The 11,389-nt window shown below is 38.2% G+C and overlaps 1 non-coding gene across 1 annotated transcript; it reads right to left on the bottom strand.

The window, feature by feature from the left end:
- Window positions 1-4,703: 4,703 nt before the first annotated feature.
- LOC113673050 (uncharacterized) lies at window positions 4,704-10,287 on the bottom strand. Its single transcript, XR_016182853.1, has 2 exons — window positions 9,765-10,287; window positions 4,704-7,906 (listed from the first exon to the last, which is right to left on the bottom strand). It is a non-coding gene; the product is annotated as an uncharacterized LOC113673050 (transcript).
- Window positions 10,288-11,389: the final 1,102 nt, after the last annotated feature.

The following is an 11,389-nucleotide window of genomic DNA, read 5'->3' on the forward strand; positions in this document are numbered from 1 at the left end:
GCCGAAGTTGTAGCACACTAGAACTTGTAGTAATATTAAACAACACGCAGCATGTGACTTTCAAATCTCATAAAATGAGCAATGATGATGAAGAACAGTCAAATTATAGACTAATGAATGTTTTGTTCCATACAAAAGCCATATCTGCTGATTTTAGCAAATCTCCAAAGTAATAAACGACTGAAGAAAGAAACGTTACGACTTTCTCTTCGATCTTTCGCCTACATGCATCTCTCTAAACGTGAAATTTTCCATTCCTACCAAAAATCTCGAAAGTTTTTCACATTTTTCACCTTTTTTTTTTTTTGATGATTTTCAAAGATGAAATAATGGGTTATAAAGGTTAATTAAGATTAGTGTTTTAGCTTTCTGGCAACGGGAGATATTTGATCTCAAAGTTGTCAAATATTTGGATGAATCGAAAAGTCTAAAAACACAGTCACATATTTGCCTCTGTTGATTGACAAGCCGTTCATCAAATTGACTGATACTTGCGGCGGACATTAACTAAGGATGTTAAAATATGTGTGCAAGCCCTCAGAGTAATTGGTAAAATACCATCGCAGTAAGAGTTTCATACATTTTACCTATTTTGAAGCGATTTCCTTGGTGAAAACCAAGAAAAACCGGGGGGGTGGTCTATCTCCCCCCGGAAAAAACCAAAACAGAAACCAGTTTGTCTTTTGGAGTTTTGGGGTAGACCCTTTAAACTGGCAAAGTTTCATTGAATTCGGTGAGATGGCATGTAGCACGACTGCCGGGTGCTCTCGTGGACACGCTCTTAAGCTCTAAGAAAGGAAATAAAGAAAGCGTCAACTGCAGAAGAGTGTTCCTCTAACAATACTTACCTCAAATATTATAGCCACTTCTTCTAGCTCTCCGAGGTAGACACTTGACGAAAAAAACAAACAAACAAACAAACAATCAAACGAGCTAGAGTAACCATGATGATGAGGTCAGGAATAAAATCAGTCATATTTCAGCTGTCAGGTTTCGTTAATAGCATTTTTTTTTTTTGTAAAGAAATGAAAGGTTTCCAACCGAGCAAAAAGAACACACAGACAATAGCCTAGAGCTGCGATCTCTAACCATGATGCATCAGGGACAAAATTTTAATTCCTCACAGTAAGAGCCTTTGGACAGCAATATTAAAGCTCACATTATCACTGGGGATTTGACTGACTCCAAAAAAACTTATTGATTGATTGGCTAACGCTTTGACTGGCCGTCTGACGTACTTACGGATTGATTTAATGATTGATCGACTGACTGCCTCGCTGACTCATTCAATCTTTCATTCAAAAACTTGCCGACTCTCTTACTCAATAGTTGACTTAATGACTGACTGATTGACTGACCCATTCACTTGCTAGCTGACTATCTGCTTCAATAGTTTGCAGATTTACCGACTAATTTGCTTGATCAAGGGCCATTAGCTCAAAGGCTGACTGATTGACTGACCAATTTACAGACTGCCTAGTCGTGAGACTTACTGACTCACTCCCATCGTCGGGCTGGGTGGTTGTATTGCTAACAGATTGACCGGCTAGCTAACGGAAAACAGACATACCGACTGCCTGATTAGCCATTTGACTGATTTACCTTATTTACTAATTATTGACTATAAAAATTAAACAAAAACAATGTTATCTGTCTTCGATTCATGACTCTTAACTTAGCTTCATTCCGTCGGCTGAACTCTACTCATCATCTTTTGTGATCTTCCTGTTGTTTCATCAAGCACTCATTCAAAACAAGACAGAGGAAACATTTTTGTAGCTTTGGCGAAATTTTTTTGTTGCTTAATCCGTAGATTAAGGGTTGATGCAGTTTGTGAAAAATGTCAAGAAAGCGAGAAAAAAGTTTTCAGTAGTGGACAGGTTGGCTTTCCCAGCAAATGCAAGGAAGAGGAACAATCGATTTAGGGTGTAACAAATGTTAACACGAGGCACGAAATTGCTATCGTCCGGGTCATCTTCCCACGCAGTTTAGCCTTGCTTGCCGCTGACGCAACCGCTAACAAACTCACTGCGACAATCATGTGAATGTACAAGCCAATAATGACAAAGCTAGGAAAGAAAACCATCATTATTCCCTGAAAGGCACACACACAGTGACTCTTTTTCTAAGCTGATTTTCTCGGATCGTAAAACTGAATTTCGCAGGATCACTAGTTTGCTAGACAATTAACATACCAGTAAGAGACGAACTAAAGAAACGATTAAACAATTGTGTATCTTAAACGGTAGCTCCACTGAGTGGATAATTTGCAAAAATCGGATCGCCTTGCAGAGAAATATCACATAGTCTTGTGGAAAAATTGAAGATTTTTTTAAAGTAATTTTTTAAAAGTGGGTTTTTGTGTAAAAGTGTAATATAATCCTCGCGCATTAGGAAAGTGTACACGATTTGTTGGTAGTGACATTAGTAAGAAAGTCCAAGTCAGCTTGAACCGCCAAACGGGAGATTTTTGCTTCAATATCATTGGCAGCAGAATTCAATCCATCTTGATTGCGCTCGGTATCACATTAACTTTGAAACCAAATTGTGGGGATAGAAGCTCATAGAGCCGTCTTTAGACTTCGAGGTGTTAGAATCATCTTCTTTGTCGTGAAAAAAGGCTCAGTTCACTTGAACGCGGCGAGGGAATTTCGCAACGTCTTGCTTAACTGAAAACTCGTCGGTTCTTTTTGGTTCCTTACTGAGAACTTATTTTTCTGAATCGGAAAGTGTAAAATTTTCTGGAAAGGCAACTACAGTTTTGAGGCTTTCAAGCGTTGAGTTATTAGTAATTTGGGGACCGATAAGTTGGTCGAGTTTTTGGGCCTTAATTTGGTGCAAATAGTTAAAAAGTTCAGAATAGGCCATTTTACAGTTGAGTACTTAGTTGCCAAACCTTTGATTTGGAGTAAGGCTGAAGTTGACCATGTTGTGATAGAGACCAGTCTCTAGTTAGCATGATAACAAAGTCTTTTACATATGAAAAGCAGCAAGGTTTGTATCATAACAAGGTCACCCTTGGGTTCATTCTTGTTCAAAGACTTGGAAATCAAGCAATCAACTGTAAAACGGACTATTGGCATCCTGAATTTTGGCACGAATAGATTGTACTAAAATAGCTGGACAGATTCCGGAAAGTTCAGAGCGGCAAGGTAGAATTTGTTCGTTGAGTTCGTTACGTTTTCAGCACATGGCTCTGATGGTGATTCGCCTTATACAGTAAAGATCTAGCATTCCGTTTAGCCATCCTCATTTTCACCAAAACTAGGTTTTGTACCCACATCAATTTTATCGGCGGTTGCCTTTATTCCAAAGTTATTCCTAAGGTTCTACGCTCCAATTTTCATGCATCTCCTTCTTCTCATTTTAACCAATATCGTCACCAATGTTCAATGCCCCCCTTTTTCACGTGATATTACTACAACCTCATTGACCCATTGACGTACTCAATCACTAACTTGCTTACTCTCTGATTAGATGCTGATTGGCTCACTGACTGACTCATTAACATGCTGACTCAATAGTTGACTGACTCACTGATTAAACTATTCACTTTCCCGCTGACTTATTTACGTTCCCCTGCGTAAAAACCATGTTTCGCTCTACATGACTCAACATTAAGGACCTTATTAAGATATGAATCTCCAACAAATGACTCAATTGTTCTAAAAATGATTCTATAAAGATCTCACTTCCAAGCATTGTCTCTAATTTTATTTGGATGTTTTTCCCCAAACCTTTTCTATTATTGTTTCATTAATATTAAACTAAAGGTGAATAATTGCATTACTTTTAAAAAGATCCTTGTTTCAATAGTAAATGATAACACTCATCGCAACATAATATTTCAGATGCATTTTACCATTATACCTTATTCATGAAAATTGGCAGACTATCAAGCACATAAAAGGGGTAAAAATACGACAGTTGCTGCTTTCCCTACTACTGCGTTGTCTTCTCCAGTCGACTGATTTGATTACTCTATTAAAGCTCAGAACAAAGAGGTTTTTTCGAGCCCTCCTTCGCAGTGGCATTCCTTAAAAAGACGCATCTTAAACTAAGACATATCCATCGAGGGGAGTGTAAAAGAGGACGTTTGAAATCGATCTGCCACAACTTTGGGTCATCGGCCTCTAAGTGGGAGGAGGGTTTGCGAGCACCTCCCAAGACGAGAGACAACATCTCAAACGTGGAGAGGAGAATAATGGCTCAAGGAATACTACTTGAAGCCCGAGCATGTTATGACCAGCAAATGTAAATCATGCAAATGTATAGCAAATTTTAAACAACATTCGGAATTTAAAAATGTCGTATGGTAATGGTTGGAGGGAGGAGGTGTGACTGAACTGATAGTTGCTTGGTCTTTGTGTCTCTTCGCTTGAACCTTGTCAACATATCAAAGCTAAAATAAGCATAAGTACAGCATAAGCAACTCATCAACAATCTGATGCCTTTAAGAATTTGTTACTCATAATTTGATTGCTCTCATATAAAACTGTAAAGCGTTAGGTCTGGTCCCACACTGCCTAAGCAAAAAACATAGGCCAAAACTGCCTTTCACACATGGAGAGGAGAGATACGTCTCATGGGGCTGTGCTGGAGGCCAAAGCATGTTCACACCAGGGTAGTGCGGCGAACCAAAGGCCCTCTTTAACGTGAACAACAAACCGCGCAGTAGACAACTCCAAGAAAATACACACAAGTTAATCCTAATAGTCAATTTATTGCAAATAAGATTAAACGATCCTAATATAATTAAAATAGTAACAATGATTACATTCTGAGAATTAAGCACAGATTACAACTGACAACTGTACAATCTAGAATAAAAACACCTTAATACTGAATGTTAAACTATATTTAATGACAACTCTTAAGACTGAATTGAGTTCCGTAAATGTTCTTTTTTACCTTGTCAGTCAATTTCTTCTTCTCTTCGTCCGTCCCATCCATTTGCAGCCTGTCACAGACGATAACCAAAACCATTTCCAAAATATCCATAGAACCACGACACTTCCAAATATCATCCTGTGTAGCCTTTAGCAAACTGTTCGTTGAAATAAATTTTTAATCACGTCCAGATAGATTCTCACTCGTTGGAGACCGTGCATAACTGCTTGTGTGGCAATGTTTCTATCGGACGTTTTCTCTTCTATTTTCCACGACAAACTAGTCTTTGTCGTGAGTGAAGGATTTCCTCTTGTTCTTACTGGTTCAATACCTCGTTGTCATCTGCCTAATGTATACACCAATGCGGACGACACGCTATTACATCTTGCGTTAAAGCTTGATAGCGTCTTGAATACAGATGAAGCCATTACTGCTATGGAGCCTTATGTACAAGAAATCAGAACGTGGATGCTAAGTGATAAATTTAAGATCAATGATAGCAAGACAGAGTTCTTCATGATAGGTAGGACCAGCAGCTGTCCAAGGTCCATGCAGATTCACTCGAGGTCTGGGAAGCTCGCGTTCCATCTGTGAAGTCAGTCAAAAACCTTGGAACTTGGATTGACAGTAACTTGGGACTTCAAGAACATATAAATAACACTCTTAAAGCGGCTTACTTTCATTTTACAAACGTTAGATGCATAAGGAAATATTCAAGTAATGAAGCGACACAAACACTTGTTCATGCGTTAATTACAAGGCGCATAGATTAGTGTAACAGTATTCTACGTGGACTTCCGGCAATACGCTTAGCTAAATTACCAAGGCTTCAAAATTCAGCAGCTAGAGTTATATACAATTTACCAAAACAATCTCGTACTACACCAGTTTTAAACATTTTGCATTGGCTACCGGTTAAATTTGTGATAGATTTTAAGGTTACTTCAATTTACATTTAAGGCAATTTATGGGATCGCTCCAAAGCATATTTGTGAATTGATTAGCATTAAGGATAACGATCCATGTAAAGTCAGATTTTCTAAAGGTTTACTTTCATAGCCACCAAATGTCTTGACTAAAAATAAAACTGGGAGACCATGCACCGAAACTATGAAACACTCTACCCCTGCATTTACGAAATGAGACATTTTAATACTTTTATATCAATGTTAAAGACTTGTCTCTTTAGACTTGCTTTTTATTACATTTAAAACAAAAAAGGTAAACAAAAGAAAGGAAAAAAAACATTCTTCGGAAAACTAACAATGAAGAGTCAATGCGATTTTACAGAGCGCGATTACAATACGCTGTTACGATAAGGCGTGAAAAAGCATGGAAACAAATAACAAACCAGCTCAGCTGACCATGATGGTGAGATCAGCAAGAAAATCAATCCCTTAGTTACATGTTAACAGCCTAGGAATTGCTTTGCTGTCAGGTTCTACTAACAGCTCTTTTTTGGTGTTAGGAAATGAATGGTCCACAGCAGAGCAGAAAGAACACACAGAAAATGGCTTAGAGAAACACTCTGAGAGGCATGAGGGACAAATGTTAATTTGCTTTCAAGGAGAGACTAAAGGACAGGAATGGTACAACTTAACAAATAACTTAACGTCTGACTAACGGTCTAACTGACTGACTGATTTACTTACTAATTTATTATTTGACAGACCCCATTGGCTGACTGGTTGTTTCGCTGACTGACGGGCTGACTGCCTAGCTGGTTGGCTAACGGAAAGACACAGACAGACTGGCAGATAGGTACTGACTGCGTGGCTAACAGACTAAAAATCTCACCGCCTGCCTGGCTGACTAGCTTACAGTTAGCTGACTTACTGACTGTTGATTACAAAACTAATAACATAACTTACAAACACATTTTTGAATGTTCTCGCGCCTCAGAAATTGAGCTATATTTGTTGTCTTTTATGACCTTCCCTGTTAGTCTATCAGAGATATCTTCAACACAAGCCAGAGAAAACATTTTTGTACCTCTGGCGAAAGTTTCCGTTGCTGAATCCGTAAACAAGGGGGTTGATGCAGTTAGAGAAAAATGTCAACAGAGAGAGAACACCATTTACCGTACTATATATGTTGACGTTTCCGGTAAATGCAAGGAAGAGAAAGATTCGACTTGGAGTATAGCAAATGATTAGAATAAAGCAAACAATTGCGACCATCCGGGTCATCTTCCCACGGAGTTTAGCCTTGCTTTCCGCTGACGCAACCACTGACGAATTTACAGAAACGATCATGTGAATGTACAAGCCAATCATGACAAGGCAAGGAAAGAAAACCATCATCATCACCTGGAAGACACCGACAAACAGCCTGGCCGAGGAGCCTTTGCCAATGATGTTGACTCTGCACCGGAAAACCGAGTTGGGATTGTATTCCATATCCAATATGGCCGAGGACATTAGTAGACACGACCATACCCACGACGCCAAAATGCATCCAGCAACATTTTTTCTTCTAAAAATACTACTATATTTGTGTGGCTTCACGATGGCAATCCATCGCTCGACCGACAACAGCAGACAAATGTAAACCGAGAAAAACAAGAGCTGCCATGGAAAGAAGAAGGTCGCAATAAGTTTACAAAAGATCGCTCCATAAACAGGGTTTGACGGGAGAAAATAATGGTTGGCGACATGAGTCATGATCACAATGACCGCGCTTAGTACATCAGAGACCGCCAACGACAGAATCAAAATGTTGTAGGATTTTTTTAAAAGTCTCCTATCAAAGACAAAAACCAGAATAACTAAGGTATTACCAAAGAGGGCAACTGAGGACAACACAATGTAAGCAGTGGTTTGGATAATATAGAACAGGAGTAATCGTCCAGCAACTTCCTGACTTAAGGTAGAAGCCGAGGTAGTTGTGTCCTTCGTAAAATTGTTCCAAGACAGATTCATAGTTACTAATTCAATTGAACTTCCGAAAGCTTCAACTCTCTTCTTTTTTCTCTTAATATTTCGATAGCTAGATTCTTGCTATCACCTGTGTATTTCTGAAAGAAAAAAATTAATTAAAAGAATTCAAGTTAAGGACATCCTCTTTCTATGGTGACCTTAGAGCACTGGGTGTGTCACTACAAGAAAAAAAATTCGAGACGACTCAAGCACACGTCAGTTTACCGAGATTGCCGTATTTATGCAAAGACACTAAGATTGAGACATGTACAGAAATTAATGCAATAACGAAAATGGCGAAAAATTCGTCAAAATCCTCATTCCCCGAAGTTGATTTTGCTTTGACGAATTTGACTAAAATTCGCCAAAATTGTCAAATCCATGGACATTCTCTCGGTTTGACGAAATTTCGTCATTTCTGCCATTTTCGTTACTGCGTGCGTTTCTGGACATAAGTGCGAAGATTAGAACGGAATGCTGAAGTAGAAACAGAATCGTGATTCTTATTTTTATGAAATACTAAAATTAGAAGTGTTTAGCAACTACCAAAATCAGGAATGTTCTGATTATCTTGAAATCCGTAAGCGAGTCTTGCGAGCCTTAGTTTGTTATGTACTGTTTTTTATGTGACGACTTAGACTTTGGCAAGCTTGATATCACTCCCTTGGGCATTTACAGCTTTCCATGCAGTGTTGGTTTCGTTTGAATGAAAACAAGCCTTGCCGCATGTCCGAAGGTTAAACCAGTAATACCGCACACAAAAGGTATAATAGTAGTAGCTGCATAACATCAATAACCAAAAGAAAAGCGATGAAAGCAAAACAAACAAAGCAAAGGAACGATCATTCCTCTTGCGCCTGATACCAACGTTACATATGTAACCGTGTCGATAGGAAAGAATGGCAGAGAGATACAGCTGGGACCCTTGGACACGAGACAAGGCTTATTTTCATTCCAAAGAAACTAGCGTTGAAAAATTGGCCTTTTAGACTTTTTATCATAATAATCCTTCATTTTCTGCTGAGAACGTTGCAGGTTCTCTTTAGCTATATTCTGCACCGATTCCACCTTCTCTACAAAGCTTCATGCACATAGCTTGCAAGATCTTCGGATGCACTAGGCGATAGTTTGACATCGATTGGTAGGCGGGGGCTCTCAACGGATTTCTTCGTAGAAAGGGCTGACTCCAATTGCTCCACAAATAGAAGTTCTAAACCATCGGAATGTATTCGTCTCAGTTCGAATTAAATCTTTCCACCAGACCATCAGTTTGAAAGTGATAACACGATCTGTTTACCTTATGAATTTGAAAAAATCTTAAAAAACTCAGCAACTAATTTTGAAATAAAATTCTATTCTCTATCCGATTGCAAAACTTAAAGAGCTATCATTTCATCAATCAAAAGCCGAGCGACTACAATCGCTTCAGCACTAGGAACTGAAAAAGCTTCTACCCATCGAGTAAGATAATCATTAAAAACAACGATAAATCTGTAATTTTTCCTTAGTGGTGGAAGTTGTCCCAGGATATCAACACCAACTCTTTCAAACGGCCCTTCTACGAGAATAGCAAGTAAGGGGCTCTTTTAAAATTTCTTGGCGATTTTCTTATTGAGCAATCTTGGCAGGGCTTGCACCAGTGCTCAACATCCTTGTATATTCCTTTCCATCAATACCTTAACTTAGTTTTGTGAATCCTAAAATGGCCGCCAGAGACGTGATCATGAATGTTGGATAACATTTTAAATTTTGGAGACTGAGGAACTTCAAGCCGTGAAAACTAATCTTAGTTGCCGCGTTTCTGATTAAATACCAGTGACTGAGAGGAAACAAATTCGGAACTTTGGCAACCGACCGCTTCATATAGGGTGACTGCTTGATACGGTGCCGCTTAATACAATTTCGACGGTAGTCCCTTAGAAATACTTCTATAAGCAAAGTGCTTTCAAAATTTACCTTGTTGGACCAGGATCTCTCTTCACGCAATCAGCGATACGTATTCAGCGATAGTTTCATAACCAGTGATACCAACTGCCTCTTTTATCACTTTCTTTATGGACCTCCTCCATCACAACTGAATCTCAAAATAGGTTAATCTTGATGAGTCGGAAATTAATAACAGCCTTTGCTTTGAGGATAATAAATTTAGATTAAACAGATAAAAAGGCTCCGAGAGTTGAAATAAAAAATTGAAATCAAACTGTCAGTGCCTGAAGTATTGATCTCTTCGGAACATACGTGGCGGCGTTTAAAAGCCGTTTACAGCGTTATTTTAAATTAATAACTTAACAAATAACGTTCACGGAAGTTTTAAATCAATGACACTGATAAAAGAGAATTTGTTAACATATATTTTCCCTCATAACCTTTGAAGAGAAAGAGAAAGCGAAATTGCAGATGGAAAAATATATTGAGCACGTTCGCTGATTGGTTAGAGAATAAGTACAGTAATAAAAGGCGGACTTACCTCTCTTCGTATCTATTTTTATCTTCTGCTCCATTGTAAAAGAACTTGCGTACTTTCCGAAAATCCGACCGCCCCGGAGATGACGATGACAACCTTCAAAAATTGAGCAGACTTTTCCAAAGTAATTTAAATCAAAAGTAAGTCATTATTGATCCAATAATCCTAGCGCATAAGTTATATCTACACGACCTGTTGGAAGTGATATTAGAAAAAGAGGAACTTCATTAGCAGATAGAAAATTAAAAGAACAACTTCCTGAAACTTGTCACTGAGTATTTTCGTTTACGTAATAAAAACATTGTTGCAATAGGCATAGCTTGAAAGTCAACATACGTGAAAACAATTTTCTAAAAATCTCTTAATACCCAGTTATTATTGGGAACTTGCTTAATCCGAGGAGAACAGAAATTACTTGAGTATTACACATTTTGATGATAATTTTTTGTTAACTATTTGACGACGCATGAAATGATTGCTGGCACCATTTTTCCTGGCTAGGTTAGCTAAACTGAAATTTTACCTCTTTATTAAATGAGCAACTTTTAGGTTACGTGGTTATCGCGCGGTTTCTCTAAAATACATTTGCCGCAGATTTTTGGTATCCAGAATTTATTGATAGATTTCCACTCTCTCGTTCGCCAAGGGAGTACTTCGAGTTGGTTTCCTCAAATACACGTATCTATTTGTTCCGTCAAGTCATTTTACGGCCTTACCCGTTTTCCTTTCCTCCAGAACCAAATAATTGTTATCTCTGCTGCATAAAAGTAATTATAAAAATAAACGAATTTGTGTGTTCTGAGATTCTAAGGAGTAACCTTGCTTATCGAACAGTCTTCAAATATGCTAAGAATACGACTGTAGAGGGCGTCATTTTAAAAAACAACTCAGTGACTTATCACCCAAAATTATCATGGCTCCCAATAGTTCAAACAGACCTCCAAGAGATGGAACACAGGTTTGTGGATAAGGTATGGCTAGTGAGGTGAGCAGGATTCAAAAAGTGACGCTGAAAAGCCGTTCATAACGTCATTTTAAAAAAAAATTACAATTGTCCTTTACGAAACTTATATATCAGTTCAACTATTAAAGAGTTTTTTTTAAAAAGATATCTATT

The sequence above is a fragment of the Pocillopora damicornis genome, chromosome 14, assembly GCF_964200805.1.
Source record: "Pocillopora damicornis chromosome 14, jaPocDami1.2, whole genome shotgun sequence".
Lineage (NCBI taxonomy): Eukaryota > Metazoa > Cnidaria > Anthozoa > Scleractinia > Pocilloporidae > Pocillopora > Pocillopora damicornis.